Source organism: Lithobates pipiens, unplaced genomic scaffold (genome assembly GCF_037356315.1).
Source record: "Lithobates pipiens isolate NorthernLeopardFrog02 unplaced genomic scaffold, aLitPip1_a1.2 Scaffold_19, whole genome shotgun sequence".
Lineage (NCBI taxonomy): Eukaryota > Metazoa > Chordata > Amphibia > Anura > Ranidae > Lithobates > Lithobates pipiens.
In genome coordinates, this window is record NW_027507764.1 from 432,841,783 (window position 1) to 432,862,598 (window position 20,816).

The 20,816-nt window shown below is 48.0% G+C and overlaps 1 long non-coding RNA gene across 1 annotated transcript in view; it reads left to right on the forward strand.

Moving 5' to 3' along the window:
• Window positions 1-1,074: 1,074 nt before the first annotated feature.
• Window positions 1,075-20,816, forward strand: part of LOC143997155 (uncharacterized) — a 47,605-nt gene continuing 27,863 nt past the window's right edge. Inside the window, exon 1 of the long non-coding RNA XR_013277652.1 lies at window positions 1,075-1,201. This is a non-coding gene — a long non-coding RNA (uncharacterized LOC143997155). The remainder of the gene's footprint in view (window positions 1,202-20,816) is intronic.

Genomic DNA, 20,816 nt, shown 5'->3' on the forward strand with positions numbered 1-20,816 from the left:
GAGGGAGAGTCCCGGATGGCCCAGGGACTCATGGACAATGCTGGGTAGAGAGGGGGCTCAGGTAAGTATTAGGGGGGCTGCTACACACAGAAGGCTTTTTATCTTAATGCATAGAATGCACTAAGATAAAAAAAAACCTTCTGCCTTTACAACTCCTTTAACATTTTTTTGTATAATTCTCACTTAAGGGGGGTGTGGCAGGGTGTGTGTCCTATGTCGACATACCTTTACTAATAGGTGTTCCTCCTTCTCGTCTCAAAAAGTTGGGAGGTATGTATTTAGGGCTCATTCACATTAGCAGTATGATATAAGGAGCCATCCTATCATGTGAGGTCCATTGTGTACAGGAGGTGCCATGCCTTTTTACATCACAAAGCACTGTTTGGCTTTTCTTTTTTTTTTACTTTATTTAAATGTCACTCACAAATTACGTTATTCCTTCCTATGTGACCGACGGTGGTGTGAGATGGTGTGTTTTCTATGTGCCCCAGTGGTGAACTTGTGCTGATCTATATAGAATAAAGGAAGCCACCCCACATGGTATGAACAGAGGAAGAAGGGTATAGTGGGGGGGGGGGGGGGGCAGAGTGAGTGGGGGTGGAGGGTCACCCACAAGAACAGGTGGGGAGCAGAAATCTGAGGGTGACATGACTTCTGGGTTGGGGGCCTGAGATCTGACTAGTCAGAGATTGGAAGATCAAACAAGTTCTGACCAGTATGGAGATGTATACACAATACATGGAGGTATTGTGCAGCTGTCCATAGAGTCATGTAAAACTTTTATTTAGATTCTTATTAGTACATCCATGGTAGGCAGAAAGAACCTCTGTCACCTTGAGCCAGCATCTCTCCTATGCACACACACCCTTCCCTCACTTTACTCCACACAGCCTATTGCTCCTGCCAGCACTCAAGATGGCTCTCCAGGAAATCAACAACACGCCCCCTGATCACATGGCACTCGGGACACACAACTCTGGTCACATGGGAAGGTGCATTTCCTGCTATATGCTTCGTTTCAACGAAGGAGAGAGGGGGGAGTTTTCAGAGCATACAGGAAGTTGGTACGTTGAAAAATATCGTCCTTTCCGGTGTTTGAATGGAGAGTTTTGTGTGGAATGGAGTGGAGGGGCCACGGTACTGCCAGAGACTGAGGAAGGCTGCATGCCCTTGAGGGACTACAAGCAGCAGCCAGGCAGAGGTGTGCTGGAACTATTAGTTCCCCATGGATGACAGGTTGTGCCTAGGTCCTCTCTCAGGTTCAGGGCACACATTGGCTTCTTGTAACTGGTGTCAAGCCATCAGACAGTTATAATCAGTGGTCAAGACATCAGACAAGTTTTTTTAGGTGGATATTCAACAGAGAAAAACTAGATAGCACAAAATGTAATGTAGCACTAACCCTCGAAGGAGCTGCTGGTTTTATTTGGGCTTACTGTTACCTCACCGGCTCGCCTTTCCGTCTTAGGGGGGCCCTGTTGGTAAGTAGCCCAAATTAAGATGAATCTGACACTTAGTCCTTTTTTTAAGATTTATTTAAACTTATTAAACAGCTCCACAGACTGGATCCAGCAATCACTGGATAGGCCCCTCTCACTTGACCTAGCAGCCGATGAGATGTTCAACAAAATCTCTGCCACAGACTTGTCAATTGAACTTAGAAATCTTAAGGGTTTTAGAAGAACTACCATGCAGTACCAGATTCTTTCAGCTGACCCGGCGATACTGTATGGGTATTGACCCGGGTTGTGTCCTCCAACTGAGTTTCCAGGCTCCTCCAGAGACACCAGCCTTGCGCTCGGTCCTCCACCGGAAAAGTCCTCCCCTGGATGCTCCAGTTTTCTTGGCTTCTCCCCGCAGGAGACAGCACAGGACCACCCCTGGATCAGCAGGCCCCAAGACATTTCTGGGCCTACACTCTCAGTTGCAGAGCCTTGGGCCAGCTGGCCCCGAGGCACAGGATCATGCGACACAGGCCCCAGGCCAGAACATAATGGTGTCGATACCTTAAATGCCCTCTCCCAGAATGCACAGCAGGGAAACCACTCCCACTGAGCTACATCCGAGCAAAAGGTGGTATTCAATACATCCAGCCTGCTGCATTCCCACACTTACCGACGGTGACAGCGACACCTACGGTCAAGTGGGAACCAGTGCAACCCAGCTGGATTGGTACAGAAACCAGAATTTTGGAGAGAATTAATCTGAGCCAAACTACAGCTTCAGACAACTAAAGTTGAAAAAATAGTAGCTTCTGCCCATCAGGAGCAGGGCGCTACAATAATATAATGATATTGGCTACACAGTGACATTTTTGTAATATTTCAAAATGAGTCAAAAACAAAATCTCCCATTGGACCAATATGTTTTTCAATGCAGATGTGTCGTACACATCCCCCTCTATGATATCTTACAATGCGGAATGATTTTACTGTGGAAGTTTAACTGCTTGCCGCCCGCACACCCTCAAATGATGGCAGGCGGTGCAGCTCTTGTCCTGGCCGGCGTGGGTGCTTTTGTGCGCTGTGTTGCTAGGACACTGCGCAACCCCAATCTGTGTATCCGCCGCTCTTTAACCATGTGATCGACTGTGCCCAATTACAGCCGGTCACATGTAAACACGGAGATGCCGGTAATCGTCTCTCCTCACCTCACACTGACAGAGTTTGAGGAGAGGAGAGCCGTTCAGCAGCATCTCCTCATGGGGGGGACAGCTAGGGAAGTAATCAGGGCACTGATCAACAGTGACCTGATTATAATATAGAAATAAAGTGTAAAAATACAGTGCCCACCAATACCAGTGGCAGCAATTAGTGCCCACAAGTGCCACAAATCAGTGCTCATTAGCCATGCCAGTTAGTGCTTCAATCAATGCCCATCACTACTGTCCAGCGTCCACCAGTGCCCATCTATACCGCCTAGCTGTGCCCGCCAGAGCCCATAAGTAGGCATATTAGTGCCTCCTCGCCAGTTCAACCCATCAGTGCCGCCTCATCAGTGCACATCAATGAAGGTGAAAAATTACTTGGTCTTTCTTTTTTTGTAAGAAAAAAAAAACAGCAGTGTAGGGCTGCAACTAACGATTATTTTCATAATCGATTAATCGGCCGATTATTTTTTCGATTAATCGGATAAAATCACAAAAAAAACGTAATGTTCAATTTTTTCAGTTTATTTAAAAGTAATAATGAAAAAACTGGGACACCAATGATGGGGCACTATTCCTCCCAGGGACACCAATGACGGGGTGCTATCCCTACCATGGACACCAATGACGGGACGCTATTCCTACCATGGACACCATGGATGGGGCGCTATATTCCTACCACAGACACCAATGACGGGGCGCTATTCCTCCCACTGACACCAATGACGGGGCGCTATTCCTCCCACTGACACCAATGACGGGGCGCTATTCCTCCCACTGACACCAATGACGGGGCGCTATTCCTCCCACTGACACCAATGACGGGGCGCTATTCCTCCCACTGACACCAATGACGGGGCACTATTCCCCCCACTGACACCAATGTCGGGGCGCTATTCCCCCCCACTGACACCAGTGACGGGGCGCTATTCCCCCCCACTGACACCAATGACGGGGCGCTATTCCCCCCACTGACACCAATGACGGGGCGCTATTCCCCCCACTGACACCAATGACGGGGCGCTATTCCCCCCACTGACACCAATGACGGGGCGCTATTCCCCCCACTGACACCAATGACGGGGCGCTATTCCCCCCACTGACACCAATGACGGGGCGCTATTCCCCCCCCACTGACACCAATGACGGGGCGCTATTCCCCCCCCACTGACACCAATGACGGGGCGCTATTCCCCCCCCACTGACACCAATGACGGGGCGCTATTCCCCCCCCACTGACACCAATGACGGGGCGCTATTCCCCCCCCACTGACACCAATGACGGGGCGCTATTCCCCCCCCACTGACACCAGTGACGGGGCGCTATTCCCCCCCCACTGACACCAGTGACGGGGCGCTATTCCCCCCTACTGACACCAATAACGGGGCACTATTCCCCCCCCCCCACTGACACCAATGACGGGGCACTATTCCCCCCCCCACTGACACCAATAACGGGGCACTATTCCCCCCCCCCCACTGACACCAATAACGGGGCACTATTTCTCCCCCCCCCCCACTGACACCAATGATGGAGCACTATTCCCCCCCCCACTGACACCAATGATGGGGCACTATCCCCCCCCCCCCCCACTGACACCAATGATGAGGCATTATTCCTCCCACATTGGTGTTTCTGGGGTGGGGGATAATAGAGCCACATTGGTGTTTCAGCTGGGGGGGGGGAAATAGTGCCACATTGGTGTTTCAGCCGGGGGGGGGGGATAGTGCCCCATCATTGGTGTCCCCGTGTGTGTGTGTGTGTGCGCGCGCGCGCGCTGGGTACAACTTTTAGCCGATAGCTGCTACCTTTTTTCACACTCTGTGTGCAGCTCGGCTGTGTCCTCCTCACAGATTCTCGCCCTCTCTGTTCCCTCGCGGCAGCAGCGGGCGGGGCTGAGATCTGTGTGAATGTCACGTGACATCAGCGAGGAGGAGAGGTGCGCCACGGACGTGCAGCGGCGAGTGCATGCCTGGTCACAGAGAGCGCTGCCGAGGACGGATGACATAGGAGGAGAGGATTTGTTTCCGTTTTTTTTTCAACTAACAGACAGGCGGAAGGTGCGGACCAACTAATCGATAATGAAAATCGTTGACAACGATTTTCGTTATCGATTATTATCGATAATATCGATTAATCGTTGCAGCCCTACAGCAGTGATTAAAGACCACCAAAAGAAAGCTCTATTTGTGTGAGGAAAATTATAAAAAATTTGTCTGGGTACAGTGTAGCATGACTGTGCAATTGTCAATCAAAGTGCGACAGTGCTGAAAGCTGAGAAATGACTTGGGCGAGGGCTTGTTCGTGCCTGGTAGGCAAGTGGTTAAAGATACAGAGCCCCAAATATGAACCCATTGGTTACACAGTGACTTTTTTGTAATACTTCAAAATGGACCAATACGTTTGAAATGCAGATTTGTCATGTACACCCCCTTCTATGATATTTTACAATACGGTATGATTTTACTGTGGAAACTTAAAGAGACAGAGCCCCAAATATCAACCTATGGTTTATAAAAGCAACACTTTTCAAAAGTTATAATTATATAAAAAAAAATTGGAGCAACCTATTTACATTTACACCCATTCATGCATAAGTCTAATAGTTTTATGGCCCCCCCCTAAGCAGAGTGTGGATTGTTTAGGGATGATGTGGCTGATGAGGCCTAAAACCTTGGCACCCGACTCCAAAAATAGACTGTCTGGGGAAAAAAACCTGGATGGGTGGCAACCCTACGGGTATATAATCTTGGGCATTACATTTTAGTTGATTAAATCTACTATAGATTTAGTTGACTAAGACTAAAATAATTCAGATAACTAAAATATGACTAAAACTAAATGGCATTTTAGTCAAAGCTAAAACTAAATCAAATGTTGTGGTCAAAATTAACACTGGTATTACCGTATATACTCGAGTATAAGCCGAGATTTTCAGCCTCTTTTTTGAGGCTGAAAGTGCCCCCTCGGCTTATACTCGAGTCACCGCTGTCTGACTGCTCGATCAGCGTATCGAGCAGACAGACGGCGGACATTAAAATTCAAAAGCCGCGCCTCCTTCTCCGCCTCCGCCTGTGATAGGCGGAACACTGAATTTCCCAGCAGTCAGTGTTCCGCCTATCACGGACATCCGCTCATTCTCATACTACGGACGAGTATGAGAGGATGTCCGTGATAGGCGGAACACAGGCTGCTGGGAAATTGAGTGTTCCGCCTATCACAGGCGGAGGCGCGGCTTTTGAATTGTAGAATGGCCGCCGAGAAGAGCGGCGATCCTGGAGCGGCGATCCATCGGCACGGCACGGGACGGAGGAGGCACGGGACGGAGGAGGCTCGGGACGACGGCGGCTCGGGACGGAGGCTTGGGACACAGGTAGGCTGGACACACACACAAGGCTGCACGGACACACACACACACACACACACACACACACACACACACACACACACACACACACACACACACACACACACACACACACACACACACACACACACACACACGGATGGATGGATGGATACACACACACACACACACAGGGATGGATGGATGGATGAATACACACACACACACACACACACACACAGGGATGGATGGATGGATACACACACAGGGATGGATGGATGGATACACACACAGGGATGGATGGATGGATGAATACACACACACACACACACACAGGGATGGATGGATACACACACAGGGATGGATGGACGGACACACACACAGGGATGGATGGATGGATGGACACACACACAGGGATGGATGGACGGACACACACACAGGGATGGACGGACACACAGGGATGGACAGCCATGTCTCACCCTCGGCTTATACACGAGTCAATAAGTTTTCCAGTTTTTTGGGGGTAAATTGGGGGCCTCGGCTTATATTCGGGTCGGCCTATACTCGAGTATATACGGTGTGGTAGTTCGGAATCTCTAATCCTGGGACCGGGTTTTGGGAACAGCCAGAAGTCTGGCTGGATGATTGCACAGGTGGGTCTTGGGCTTAAAACAAAGCCAACACCATGGTTCTGGGCTCCACCCTCCCGAGGAGTCCAGGCGTGTAAGGGAGAAGAAGTGTGCATGTCTGCACAGGTCGGTCTGTCAGAGCAGACAGAGGGACCAAGCTTGTGGACTGAAAGAGAAGCTGTTAAAGAGTGCTGAGGTACTGGGTGTACAGGAACTCTGTTAAAGAGCCAAGAGGGCTGCAGCAGAAGTCTGAGCAGCAGTGCTGCTAAAGAGAGCCAGGTGGCTTGGTATTTTTGGTTCTACATACATTACTGCTGTGGAAAGCTGAAACCCCTGTGTGGGCAACTATTTTGTTATCTGACTTTTCTTTCTTTAATAAAAGTGGGCCTACGAGCCCTTAAACGACATCTGGTGTGGATCCAGCTCACTGGTAAGCTCTACCTTTAAGCTAAAATAACCCCCAAATATTACAAGTGGTGTTCGAATGCGGGCAGAAGACGGTGGAATCCGGGTCCTTGCTCTACAGTAAGTTCAAGTCAGGAACTATTGGCTGTGTGTGGAAGTGCAGCCAGGCAAAAGGCATTGCGTGTTGCAGGTGGTGTACCTGTGAATGAAAAGTCAAATTTTTTTTTTCTCTTGCTATGAACTGTGTTTGTGTGTATGAGACAGCACAATCAGTGTGTGCAATGTGCAGGTGAGGAAAGCTTGCATGAAGAGAAAAGCAACTTGCTTTAAAAGAGACACTTTCATTTTCCTGGACGGTGTAAAGTTGTTCTGGAGTCTCTAAGTATGGGGCGGTCAAAGCTCTTAAAAGAAGCCAGGTTTGCTGAAATGAGAGACAGAGCTCTGTGGTTGGAGGGGATGTTACCGCCCGAACGAGCCCCATACATACCTGATCAGAGTTTATCAAGGAGAAAAAGGGCTGGGGTTGTCCCTAGCAACCCTAGTGCAATGAGTGCACAGGTGACTGCTGTTATGGAGAGTCCACCAGCATTTGAATCTGCAGTGGATTGGTGCAAGCGGCATTTAGCAGCACTGAACCAAGCTACAGAGGAAAGGAAGCCAACCCTCAGTGCAAGGGGAAAGCCGCTGGATGTCCATAACTGGAAGAGGGCTGTTGTTGCCCCTGGCAAAGCTGCTGCAGTTAAAACAACAGCTATTGTGAAAGATGTGAATGTGTCACAGCATGAGATGGGATCCAGCAGAGAGAAGCCCATGCTATATGCAAGGAGAGAGGCTGATCAAAGGCTGAGGATGAGAGTGGTTGCCCATAGCAACGCAGAGGAAGCCAGTCGGGCTGTCTCTGTACCATGGGCTATGTCTAATAAGGATCGTGGAAAGTGGCTTAAGGAGGAGCCAATTTATCATGTTGGAGAGAGCCAGCAAAGTTCTGCTGGGAGAGTGCGGTCTCCCATGGCAACCGGAGTGAAATTTATGCCTGAAAGGAGCTGCAGTAGAGGTTTGGTTCAGCGTCCCCACAAAGAGGCCTGTGCATTCCGGCCAGCTGGGAATCACCAGGAGAGAATCGCTTTGGAAAAAAATCGTCCAGTACCATGCCTGGAATGTGGCCAGCTGGGGCATGGCAGGTTTTCTTGCCCTAGGTTGTGGAATACGGCTGAAGATAATGTTGCTGAGAGAGTTTTGTCTGTAGGACCAGATTCCGGTGAAAATATGTTTGCAGTCACCCCTAGCAACAAGAAGTTTCCTGTTGTGCCTGCAGGGGGTGCTAAACAGTGGGAGATGCCTGCTGTAGTTTCATCCCATGGCCACCAGGAGGAATTGGCCAGTAAAAGTGCAGCAGAGGACTGGTGCATAAGACAACGTACTCAAATGAAGATGGTGACACCAACTACTGCGGTGGGTAAGACTGTCTTTAATGAAATGATGGCTGGAACTGCTGATTTCATGTATAAAAGGACTGGTTACGAGACTGTCCATGATGATGTGAGAGTGACCCCAGTTAGTGGGGCCACTGAATGTGCACTTGAGAATGACTTTTCCCTATATAGTGGGAATGCAAGGGTTAAAATCCAAATAGAACCTGTGTTGATGACTAAAAGTGTTGTGTCTAGTGACTATCAGGCTCAAGTTGACCATGGGCTAGGACAGCCTACAAATGCGAAAAATGCTATAAGTGTTACTGTTAATGAAAAGTTTAATGCTGTTGGGAAAACTTTTGCTCTGAAAGAACCTGGGGTTATCAAAAATGGGCCGTTGCCTGTAGCAACTGGTGGTAAGACAGCACAGTTGTCCACAGGAATCTCCAGGGAACTTCATGTGTTGGAGTCAGAGGTTGCCCTGGACAACTGCGATGTCACTCTGGTGGGACAGAATGGAACTGTACCGTGTAATGGTAATGTGTTAGTGCAAGCTGCTAGTACTAAAAATGTGCAGGTAAATGGTAGATTAACACAACCTGTGGAAAATGCAAAGGTGTGTGAGGCTTATGAAATGCAAGCTGAGAAAGGTGGTGAATATGGTGTATTGCAACCTGTGCTACCACAGTCTGACATGATTTACAATGATTGGTGTAATGAGTCTGCAACTAAGCCAGTCTGTTCTTATGTGTCTCCTTGGGCAGATGGATCGGTGCTGAGGAGTACCGCAGAAGGGAGCGCACATACAACAGATTGGGATAGTTGGAGAAAAAATCTTATCTCCCTGATAGATGAGGCTTTTATGCACAAAGATAAGGTGGACACGGTTTCTGCTGGGCCAGCAGGAGGGGCTGCAGAACAGCTTGTACCTGAGGGCGCGATGGCTGCTGCAGGGGTTAACCCTGGTGAGCAGGATGAACCAAATAAGGGCACAGCAGAGGCATTGTCCGTGACCCACAAAACTGAGGTTGGCATGGAGTGTCAACGTGACGTTGTCACTAGTAATGTTCTGGAGCAGTTCACTGATGCTGGGCCTGAGAAGTTGTGTATAAGTCCAGCACCTGGCAGCGCTCTGGTGGAGCACCAGGCTGTGTTTACCTCCAGCCGGGAGGAGGTTCCGTTAAACGTTGCAACTTTTCAAGTCTCAGCAAGTGAGTCTCTCTGCATCCCCAGTGTCATGAAAATCCCCAGGAAGGACTTAGGTCTGGAGTCAAGGGCCTGGTTATTCACCAAAGCATTAAAAGAGATGCTTGAACTTTGGGATGTACAACCAATCTATACTAGTGTGTCTCCTCCACAGTCTGATGGTCCGGTACTGCGGAGTACCACTAGGTGGAGCACTTTATGGCAGGCTGTACAGAGCAAAGCAATACAGGACAGGAATGATTTATTCCTAAATTTGCTACTTTTGTTAAAAGTTGCCGCTACGTATGCTGCTAGATTAGCTCCAGAAGAAATATTTGAGACAGATATTGGAGAAGTTGAAAATAAGCCTAAAATGTCTGTGGTTACACCTCCTAACAGCCAGATGGGAAGCATTTCTGCTGCTATGGTCCAGTGTGGTGCTGGTCAGTTGTTGGTGAAGGGCGTGTATACTGCACCAGTAGAAAAACCACATGAGGTGGAAGGGCCATGTGTGGACCTGAAAGCAGCAGAGATCCTGACCAGGGCTCAAACAAAGGTGGTTAAAGAGACTGGGGTCCCCAGTCCAATGGTTGGTTTAGGTGACAAACCTAATAAGGTCCCCGGGACAGGGGAATGGGCAAGGAGCGTGATAAAAATTGTATGTGGATCAGACCAGAGCTTGCCTGTTCCGGTGGATAAAAATACAGATGGCATCAGAACGGGTCAAGTGGTAGGACAGCTGCCTGCAGAGTGGGTGAACCCAGGAGAGGTGGCGTCCTGTGAGGTTCCTGTGGGTGATGGCGGCCCTCCAGTATGTGTGCCCTCTGCAGACTCTGCCCTAGCAAATTTTGAAAAAAAAGGCATTGGTGACATGTGCAACATTGAGAGGTCTAATGTTGGTTTGAATATGTCTGTCAATGATGAACCAAATAATGTGTTAATGGTACATGATAATGTGGTGTCCAAAGGTACAGGTAAACCTGGTAATCAGTTAGTGACTGCTGCGTCAGGTACCAGAAATAAGAGGTGGGTTTCCGTTCTAAACACTATAGAAATGGGCCCCCTACAGTCTCAGAACAGTACTGCTGAGAGAGTTTTGGGGAAACCTGGGAAACTGAAGCGTGGAGGCAGAAGGGTTGGTAGAAAGACCAACGGGAACCCATTTAGATTTCAGGAGAGGAAGTGCTTATGGAAATTCACTCGGAAGAAAAGTTGGGAAGGTCGCATCAAAGCTCATAGCAGAGTGACAGTAAGGCTTAGAGGGAGACCCCAAAGGAGGCATTGGGTGGAGTTCCCCGTTAGGAGAAGCGAGGTTGGACAGGAGGGTACTTCTGTAAATGGTATCTGGCACAGAGGTGCCAAAAGTAACTTGGGTGTTCCGCCCTCTGGGTCGAAAACAAAGGGGGGGGATATGTGGTAGTTCGGAATCTCCAATCCTGGGACCGGGTTTTGGGAACAGCCAGAAGTCTGGCTGGATGATTGCACAGGTGGGTCTTGGGCTTAAAACAAAGCCAACACCATGGTTCTGGGCTCCACCCTCCCGAGGAGTCCAGGCGTGTAAGGGAGAAGAAGTGTGCATGTCTGCACAGGTCGGTCTGTCAGAGCAGACAGAGGGACCAAGCTTGTGGACTGAAAGAGAAGCTGTTAAAGAGTGCTGAGGTACTGGGTGTACAGGAACTCTGTTAAAGAGCCAAGAGGGCTGCAGCAGAAGTCTGAGCAGCAGTGCTGCTAAAGAGAGCCAGGTGGCTTGGTATTTTTGGTTCTACATACATTACTGCTGTGGAAAGCTGAAACCCCTGTGTGGGCAACTATTTTGTTATCTGACTTTTCTTTCTTTAATAAAAGTGGGCCTACGAGCCCTTAAACGACATCTGGTGTGGATCCAGCTCACTGGTAAGCTCTACCTTTAAGCTAAAATAACCCCCAAATATTACAACGGTAAATGTAAAAAATATATAAATAAATAAAAAGGCAAGAAAAAGACAGGGTACAGAAAATTTTTTGTAGCGTGTAACCAGTAGGTTGGTATTTGGGGCTCTGTAGCTTTAAATTTACACAGTAAAATGGTACCATATTGTAAGATATCATAGAGGGGATGTGTATTGTAAACGTATTGATCCAATGGGAAATTTTGTCTTTAACCCATTTAGTAGAGCAAACATGTCAGTTTGTAGCCAATGGGTTCATATTTGAGGCTCTGCATCTTTCAATTTCCACAGTAAAATCATACTATATTGTAAGAGGGGGATGTGTATGACACATCTGCATTGTAAACGTATTGGTCCAATGGGAGATTTTGTTTTTATTTAATTTTTTCCATAAAGGTTTTTATTTGAAGTCAAAAGAAGCATGTAGACAAATCGCAACATACGTCACAATAAAACATTAAACATGCAGGATTTGAACAGGCATAAAAAGGGACACATCTTGCATATACAGCAGGCATACAGTAACCAGGAGTAAACCAGGAACACAAATTATTGCAGGGGCTCTTTTTCACTCCCTCCCCCTAGTGTTAGATGATTGACCAAGGAGAGGAGATAGATGAGGGGTTTGGTCCAGGTCGAAACAGCAGGGACTATGTATCCTAAAGTGTAAATACATGGGACCTCATAGTGTTGTGAATGACAGAGTCAGCCAACATGGAGACGGCCGAACAAGGGTAAGAGAGCTAAAAGAAGAGAGTAAGGAAAGAGGGTAGGGACAGAAAAAGGGGGAGTAGAGCGGGAAAGCAGGCCAGGCAAGGAGGAGGGGGTAGGGGGCATAGGGTAGAAAGGGGAAAGGAAGGTGCCAGGGAGAAGGGCTTGGGGAAGGGAAGGGACAAACGGGTATCCCGGTTCACACCCATCAGTGGGCCCAACCATGTGCATGGCCAGTGATTTCTAATAGTCCTTTTTAGACAGGGACGTATGGTGTAGCAGAAATTGGGAAGGGTTATAATCTAGAGTAAATGTAGTGACGTGAAGGATGAGATCACAAACCACGCTCCAAAAGGGTTGGAGACGCTCACAATCCCACCATATATGGAGCATGGTGCCTTCTTGTTCCGCACATCTCTAGCAAGTGTTGGGGATGGTAGGTGAAAATTTGTGGAGCCGTGAGGGTGTTCTGTACCACCTAGTGACGATCTTATATCCATTTTCTTGAATGCCCATGTTTGTTTTTTTTTTTGTTTTTGTTTTTTGCCATCTCAGTAAGTTACATTGTACTGACGGACTCTAATCAGCTTGATGCTCAGAATCCCTCTTATCCAACTTAACATCATTGTGGCAATCATTCTTTTTCTTTCTTTTTTCTTTTCTTTTCTTTTATTCTTTCGTTACTTAGTCCAAATTTTATTACATATCAAAAAACAAAACAAGAAATAAAGATAAAAATAACATCTCATTGAATGCTATTACATTTATATTTGAGATACCTTATCTTATTTACTAGGCTATTTTTATTTATTTATTTTATCCCTTCCCCCCATCCCTCTTCTCCCTGATCTGTTGGCCCTCCCTGAATCCATTACATTTTATTCTGTTAATGCTTGTGTATAATTTTTCGTCTTTTTAAATATTCTCCACTTTTCCCACATTACCCAATATCTTTTCATTTTGTTTTCCTCCATTTTACTTAGATATTCCATATTATTGATGTATTCCATTCTTTGTATCCATTCTCTAATGGGGTTTTTTTTAGCCAATTTTTAGGTATTATGGCTTTTGCCGCGTTGAGCAAAACAGGAACTAGCGTATTTTTTATTCTTTTTTTAAACTGATTACTAGTTTTTTCTTCTGCCCCTAGGAACAGACACTCCCCGGGACCTAGAGGTATTCTTTCCCCTGTTATTATGTCTATATAATCTATTATATTACGCCAGTATTGTTTTATCTCCGGGCATTCCCACCAAAAATGAAATGTTGTTCCGGGTAATTTGCATTCTCTCCAACATTGTATAGGTTTGGAGGGATCTATTCTGTGTAATTTATCTGGTGTTAAATGCCATCTCATCAGACATTTATAATTAGCCTCTATTGATCTTGTGTCTGATACATAACTGTGCACAGAATTAATCATCTGGGTCTCATCTACTTTGAAGCCCAAATCTTGTTCCCATTTAACTATAGATGGTATGGTGCCTTGGCCCTCTATTTCAGAGAGAAAATCGTATACCTGTGAAACACTGTTTTACTACTGTTTTCCCCGTACATAGTTTTTCAATTGGTGTTAACATATTTTCGTTTCTTATTGGTTTTGGGATAGAGTTAATAAAATGTTGAATCTGTAGGTATTCCCAATCCCTTAAAGTTTGCCAACTATGCTTCTTAATTAAATCTTGTTTTGACATTAGTTTGCCGTCCCGCGTGATATCTTTTATTTGTAAATCCTTCATTTGTTTCCCTAATTGTGTGCCATTTCCTGGAGTGAAAAAAATCGTACCCTCTAAAGGGATTAGTGGTGAATTATATACCCATTTATTTTTCCTATGTATTACATCCCATTTTTTAAGTGTTAAAGTAATTTCGTGTACCCTACTACTAACTATTCTAAATTTTGGTGGAATCCATATATTTTTTTGTAATTGTGAACCATTAAGTATCTCCTCCATTTTTACCCATTTCTTTTTAGTGCTTGGATTTGTCCATTCCACCAATCTCGCTAAAGTAATTGCAAAATAATATCTATATGTGTCTGGTAGTGCCATTCCCCCCCTATTTTTTTTTCTAGTTAGTATAATATATTTTATCCTAGGTTTTTTATTTTGCCATATAAATTTTAGAAATAAAGTTTTTATTATTTTAAAGAAACTATTTGGGATATTTATCGGAAGCATTTGAATTTTATATGTAATTTTTGGTAAAACCACCATCTTCAACATGTTATTGAATGCCCACGTTTAGGGAGCATTTGTGGGCAAATTCATACACGGTATCCCAGTCCTCTGCGTTGAGAGGTACTTGTAAGTCTCTGTCCCAAGAGGATTGAGAGGGAGGCGGAGTAGGGGTCGTTGCTTCTGATAAATGGGCGTACAAAAAGGAAATCTTTGTGCAGTTTTACGGTAACATAGAGATTCAAAGGGAGTGAGCTGCCTAGTCCAACTGGTTTGGTGGGAGTGGGAGGAAAGAAAATGATGAATTTGCCTAAACGTACAGGAATGAACGGGAATGAGTCGGTCTTGGAAGTGCTTACTAGGTTTTCAAAGGAGTGAGGGGATCCCTTTGAGAAAAAGTGGTCCTTGAATGGCCACTTATGGATCAAGAAAACTGGAAATACCCGGTAGAAAGGCTGGGTTGCCTCTTAGCGAAGTCAAGGGTCCTTGGATCGAAGCAGATAACTCAGATCTTGTTGCTCTACCAAAAGATAAAAGATGTGTTGAGATTGTTTGTGGCCAGTTCGTAGGGGGAAGCCAGGGAAGTAGGTGTAATATGCCCAGTCTGACCGTTTTTTCTAAGGACACCCAGGTCTTTCTAGTGGTATGTATGTTCCAGTCTGCGATCCTAGGAAGGTGGCACGCCAGGTAATACTTATGTAGGTCTGGTAGACCAATGCCCCAAATTTTTTTTTGTAGTTTGAGGTGGGGAATTTCTCCATATAAAGACGGAGCATGCCTTCCGGTAGGTCGAGAAGAACGCTTGGGGGAGATGTATTGGGATAGTTTGCATTAGATAAAGTAATTGTGGTAGGATGATCATTTTAATGTGTGCAGAGCGACCAAACCATGATACATTCAGACCCATCCAATCTTTAAAGTGGTTTTGGACCTTGGTTAGGGCTGTGTAAAAGTTAAACGAGTAAAGGTCAGGCAGTCTAATGTCCTGGTATGTGATTGCCTCCTTCTCCCACCAAAAAGGAAAGGCTTCTTGGCAGTGAAGCACTTCCTGAGGAGGGAGAGTGATGTTCAGGGCATGTGACTTTGTGTGGTTAATTTTTAGATTTGATAGGTTGCCAAAGAATTCAAGGTCTTTGAGCAAGTTGGGCAGGGAGGTACGGAGCAATTTCAGGGACAGTAAGATGTCATCCACGAAAGCTGTAACTTTGAATTCCCTTTCTCCTATCGTCAGTCCCAAATGTCAGAATTAGCTCTTCTGTTGAGGGGGCGGTCAAGGGTCAGAATGTAAATTAAAGGGGAGAGGGGGGCTGTCAGGAAATGTTCCATCCGCTGATAATATCTGTCTCTTGGCGTGCAGTACTGAGGTCCACCAGCAGGTGTCTCCTGTCAGTTTTGAGCTGTCAGGAGAGCTTTTCCCTGCTGATGCTATATCATCTTTGGGCCGCAGTACTGGCGTCCACCAGCGGATGGATCCTGGCAGTATGGAGCAGGCAGCACCTCCTGCAATCAGGTGTCACTTGAGGCCAATCACAGGCCTATAAATAGCTGGCAAGCAGTCATATGTTTGCCTCGGTATTGTTCCTTGTGCCCTGACCTGCTGCTTGCGATCCTGAACCTGTGACCCGTGGCTCTGATCCTGTTTCCCTGTCCTGGTCCCAACCCTGTCCCACCTGTTACCATTATTCCTGTCCTGAAGTCTGATCCATCCATCCTCTCCCTGTCCTGTGTTCCTTACCCCATTTGCTGATCTCCCCATGTATGACCTTGGCCTGGCTTGTGACTCTGATTCTGGACTGCCCTTGTTTATTTGCTGATCCTCTGTGTATGACCCTGGCCTGCCTATCGTTTACGGTACTTGCATTTCCCATTTATTGTACATATCTGTCTGTTGTTGTTTGGGGGTCTTTGTTGGTTGGTTTATTGCACTGTGTGGTTGTATTCATATTATTCACTTTCTTTAATAAATCATATTTCACTTATACACGTTTGGGTTTCCTCTGTTGCAGTCCACACAGTTCTGGTCTTATCTGATACGTGACAGAATACCGAGGCCATCCCTGACCAGAAGTGGCTACACAGAGGAACCATCTTGGTTCAGGTTGCTTACTGAAATTAGTTTAGAGGTAATCCGTTATTATGCTTTGTTGGCGTCTGAGAGTGGTGACTATCTCCGCCAGACACTGAAAGGGTGGACCAGTGATCAGCTGTTGGAAACCATTCGTTTAGCTCACTCCTGGGTTGATCAGGGCTGTATGTTGTTTGGGGATGTTCAGCCGTTAATTAAAATCTGCACAGAGCTGGCCCTGCCCTGCATCCCAGAGGGCCAGGATGATTTTTCTCCCCCCTTCAGTATTAATCAAGTCGCATCACTGGTATGGCTTCTGGAAGATGATTCCCCTTACTTTTTTGAGCATTACACAGCCTGTTCCCAACAGATGATAATAGAATGTGTTGATTCCGTACAATCCCTTGTTAGACAGGCAGTCTGTAACCCGCAGTTTGTACAACCACTACTTTTAGCATGGTCTGGTATTTTGCAATCGGCCACAGCCAGCCCACAACTAACCCTCTCTGCTACCAAACACCTGCCTGCCCAAGAGTCTCTTCCTCCATCACCTATGGCAACCTCAGTTTCAGCCCAATATACTCTACTTCCCACCAAATATCAATACCCTGTTTCTTCCTGCTGCACATATCCTGCCTTTAATCCAACGGCCTCTTTACTACGGCCCACTATCCCTCAAGAACTTCCCCCAGCCACTGTTACCTTTTCCCTGCCATATTCCAACCCTTCTCTCCAGTCTGCTTCATCCCCTACCTATAGATCTGCAGCTACCTACAGGCCTTCAGTAGCTAAATCTAAAAAGAGACGGAAGTTCTTTCCTACCCATTTGATCCTGCCAGTAACGCAACCTGCCTCCGCACCAACCAACCTGCTCCAGTCTGCCTGCATGCCAGCCGAACCTGATCACCCTCCTGATTCTGCCAATCATCTGCCTGCTATCCAGCCTGATGCCTTCCAGTCTGATGTCCCGGCCTGCCAGTCTGATGCCTTCCAGTCTGATGTCCCGGCCTGCCAGTCTGATGCCTTCCAGTCTGATGTCCCGGCCTGCCAGTCTGATGCCTTCCAGTCTGATGTCCCGGCCTGCCAGTCTGATGCCTTCCAGTCTGATGTCCCGGCCTGCCAGTCTGATGCCTTCCAGTCTGATGTCCCGGCCTGCCAGTCTGATGCCTTCCAGTCTGATGTCCCGGCCTGCCAGTCTGATGCCTTCCAGTCTGATGTCCCGGCCTGCCAGTCTGATGCCTTCCAGTCTGATGTCCCGGCCTGCCAGTCTGATGCCTTCCAGCCTGCCGTCCCGGTGCCTGCCCTGCAGCCTCCCGGTCTGATGTGCCTGCCTCCCGGCCTGAGGTGTTCCTGCCCGCTGTCCAGCCTGAAGTGCCGGTGCCTGCTGTCCAGCCTGAAGTGCCGGTGCCTGCTGTCCAGCCTGAAGTGCCGGTGCCTGCTGTCCAGCCTGAAGTGCCGGTGCCTGCTGTCCAGCCTGAAGTGCCGGTGCCTGCTGTCCAGCCTGAAGTGCCGGTGCCTGCTGTCCAGCCTGAAGTGCCGGTGCCTGCTGTCCAGCCTGAAGTGCCGGTGCCTGCTGTCCAGCCTGAAGTGCCGGTGCCTGCTGTCCAGCCTGAAGTGCCGGTGCCTGCTGTCCAGCCTGAGGTGCCGGTGCCTGCTGTCCAGCCTGAAGTGCCGGTGCCTGCTGTCCAGCCTGAAGTGCCGGTGCCTGCTGTCCAGCCTGAAGTGCCGGTGCCCGCTGTCCAGCCTGAAGTGCCGGTGCCCGCTGTCCAGCCTGCGGTGCCCATTTCACCAGCTTGAAGTGCCTGTGCCCTCTGCCCAGCTTGATGTACCCGCTGCCTCGCTTGATGTGCCTGCTGCTAAACCTGTTATGACTCTGCCTGTTGCCCAGCTTGATGCCATGGACTTGTCCCAGCAGCAGCTAGTTGGAGCGTCCGGAGGCCGCTCCTTTGAGGGGGGGTACTGTCAGGAAATGTTCCATCCGCTGATATCTGTCTCTTGGCGTGCAGTACTGAGGTCCACCAGCAGGTGTCTCCTGTCAGTTTTGAGCTGTCAGGAGAGCTTTTCCCTGCTGATGCTATATCATCTTTGGGCCGCAGTACTGGCGTCCACCAGCGGATGGATCCTGGCAGTATGGAGCAGGCAGCACCTCCTGCAATCAGGTGTCACTTGAGGCCAATCACAGGCCTATAAATAGCTGGCAAGCAGTCATATGTTTGCCTTGGTATTGTTCCTTGTGCCCTGACCTGCTGCTTGCGATCCTGAACCTGTGACCCGTGGCTCTGATCCTGTTTCCCTGTCCTGGTCCCAACCCTGTCCCACCTGTTACCATTATTCCTGTCCTGAAGTCTGATCCATCCATCCTCTCCCTGTCCTGTGTTCCTTACCCCATTTGCTGATCTCCCCGTGTATGACCTTGGCCTGGCTTGTGACTCTGATTCTGGACTGCCCTTGTTTATTTGCTGATCCTCTGTGTATGACCCTGGCCTGCCTATCGTTTACGGTACTTGCATTTCCCATTTATTGTACATATCTGTCTGTTGTTGTTTGGGGGTCTTTGTTGGTTGGTTTATTGCACTGTGTGGTTGTATTCATATTATTCACTTTCTTTAATAAATCATATTTCACTTATACACGTTTGGGTTTCCTCTGTTGCAGTCCACACAGTTCTGGTCTTATCTGATACGTGACAGGGGCATCCCTGGAGTGTACCATTGCTGATGGAGAAGGCACTTGACAGGTGGCCGTTTACTCTTACATTTGCAGAAGGACTCAAATATAAGGCCATTGTGTGCGAGAGCATACAGGGTGCAAAGCCAATAGCCAGGAGTGTTTCATGTATGTAGTCCCAGGCCACTCTGTCAAGAAAGGGAAAGGAAAAATCCTTGGGATTTAGAAGATGTGAGCCAATGGTGGAGATTCAAAGTGCGGATGGTGTTGTCCATTGCTTCTCTTTCTGGACCCACCTGGTTCAAGGAAATGAGCTTGGGGATGAAGGGAAGCAGTCTATTGGCCAGGATTTTTGTGTAGATTTTAATATCAACGTTCAGTAGAGATATGGGCCTATAGCTCAAGGATTGTGCAGGGTCTATGCCCTCTTTCTGGATGACTGTTATATGGGAGAGTTTGGTTTTAACCCATTTAGTGCAAAAATGTCAGTTTGTAGCCAATGGGTAAGTATTTGGATGTCTATATCTTTAACCACTTGCCGACCGCCGCCCGACGATATACGTCGACAGAATGGCACGGGCAGGCATATGGGCGTATATATACGTCCCTGCCTTCCCGCGGGTGGGGGGCCCGATCGGGCCCCCCCCCCCCGGTGCCTGCGGCGGTCGGTATTCGTTCGGGAGCGATCCGGGATGATGGCCATTCATTCATGGCCACCCCCTCGCGATCGCTCCCGACGAATGTAAATGCTCCGTGACATCACTTCCTCTCCTGTAATGTAAACACAGGAGAGGAAGTGATGTAATCTCTCCTCCGTGTCGGTATTTTTCGTTCCGGCACCGAGGAGTGAGGATCGGTGAGTTGCACCAACACGACACTACACAGTAGAACATGCCAGGCACACTCACACCCCCCCTTCACCCCCCCAATTACCCCTGCCCCCCCAGTCACAGTGACACCAATTGCATTTTTTTTTGCATTGGTGTCATTTGTGACTGTAATAACTGTTAGGGCAGTTAGGGTTAGCCCCCTTTAGTTCTAATGTACCCCCCTAACCCCCCCAATAAAGGTTTAACCCCGTGATCACCCCCCGTCGCCAGTGTCACTAAGGCTGGGTTCACATTGCAGCGGTTTATGAGAACTAATGTGATTCGCACCGCACTGCAGTGCAAATCACATCCGATCTCTGTGCGATTCGAGTTCAGCCATACAGATAGTATGGCTGAATTTGCGCCGCACCCGCCGCAAATTCGCACGGGACCCTTTTTTTGGTCCGCAGCAGAATCGGATCGCATGGGTGTTCACACCATGCGATCCGAGTTTGCAGATCGCACTGCGATATGCGAACCGATCTGGGGGTGTCATTAACATTTCACTGACACTCCCAGCAGTTCGCATAGGGCAGTGTGAACTGCCGCCGGGAGGCATGTGATGCGGGAATCCACCGCGGATTCGTGGCGTTCCCGCATCGCTCCAGTGTGAACCCAGCCCAATAAGCGATCATTTTTCTGATCGCTGTATTAGTGTCACAGGTGACGCTAGTTAGGCAGGTAGGTATTTAGGTTCGCCGCAGCTTTTTATAGCGCCAGGGACCCCCATATACTACCGCATAAAGCCCCCTGATTGCCCCCTAGTTAACCCTT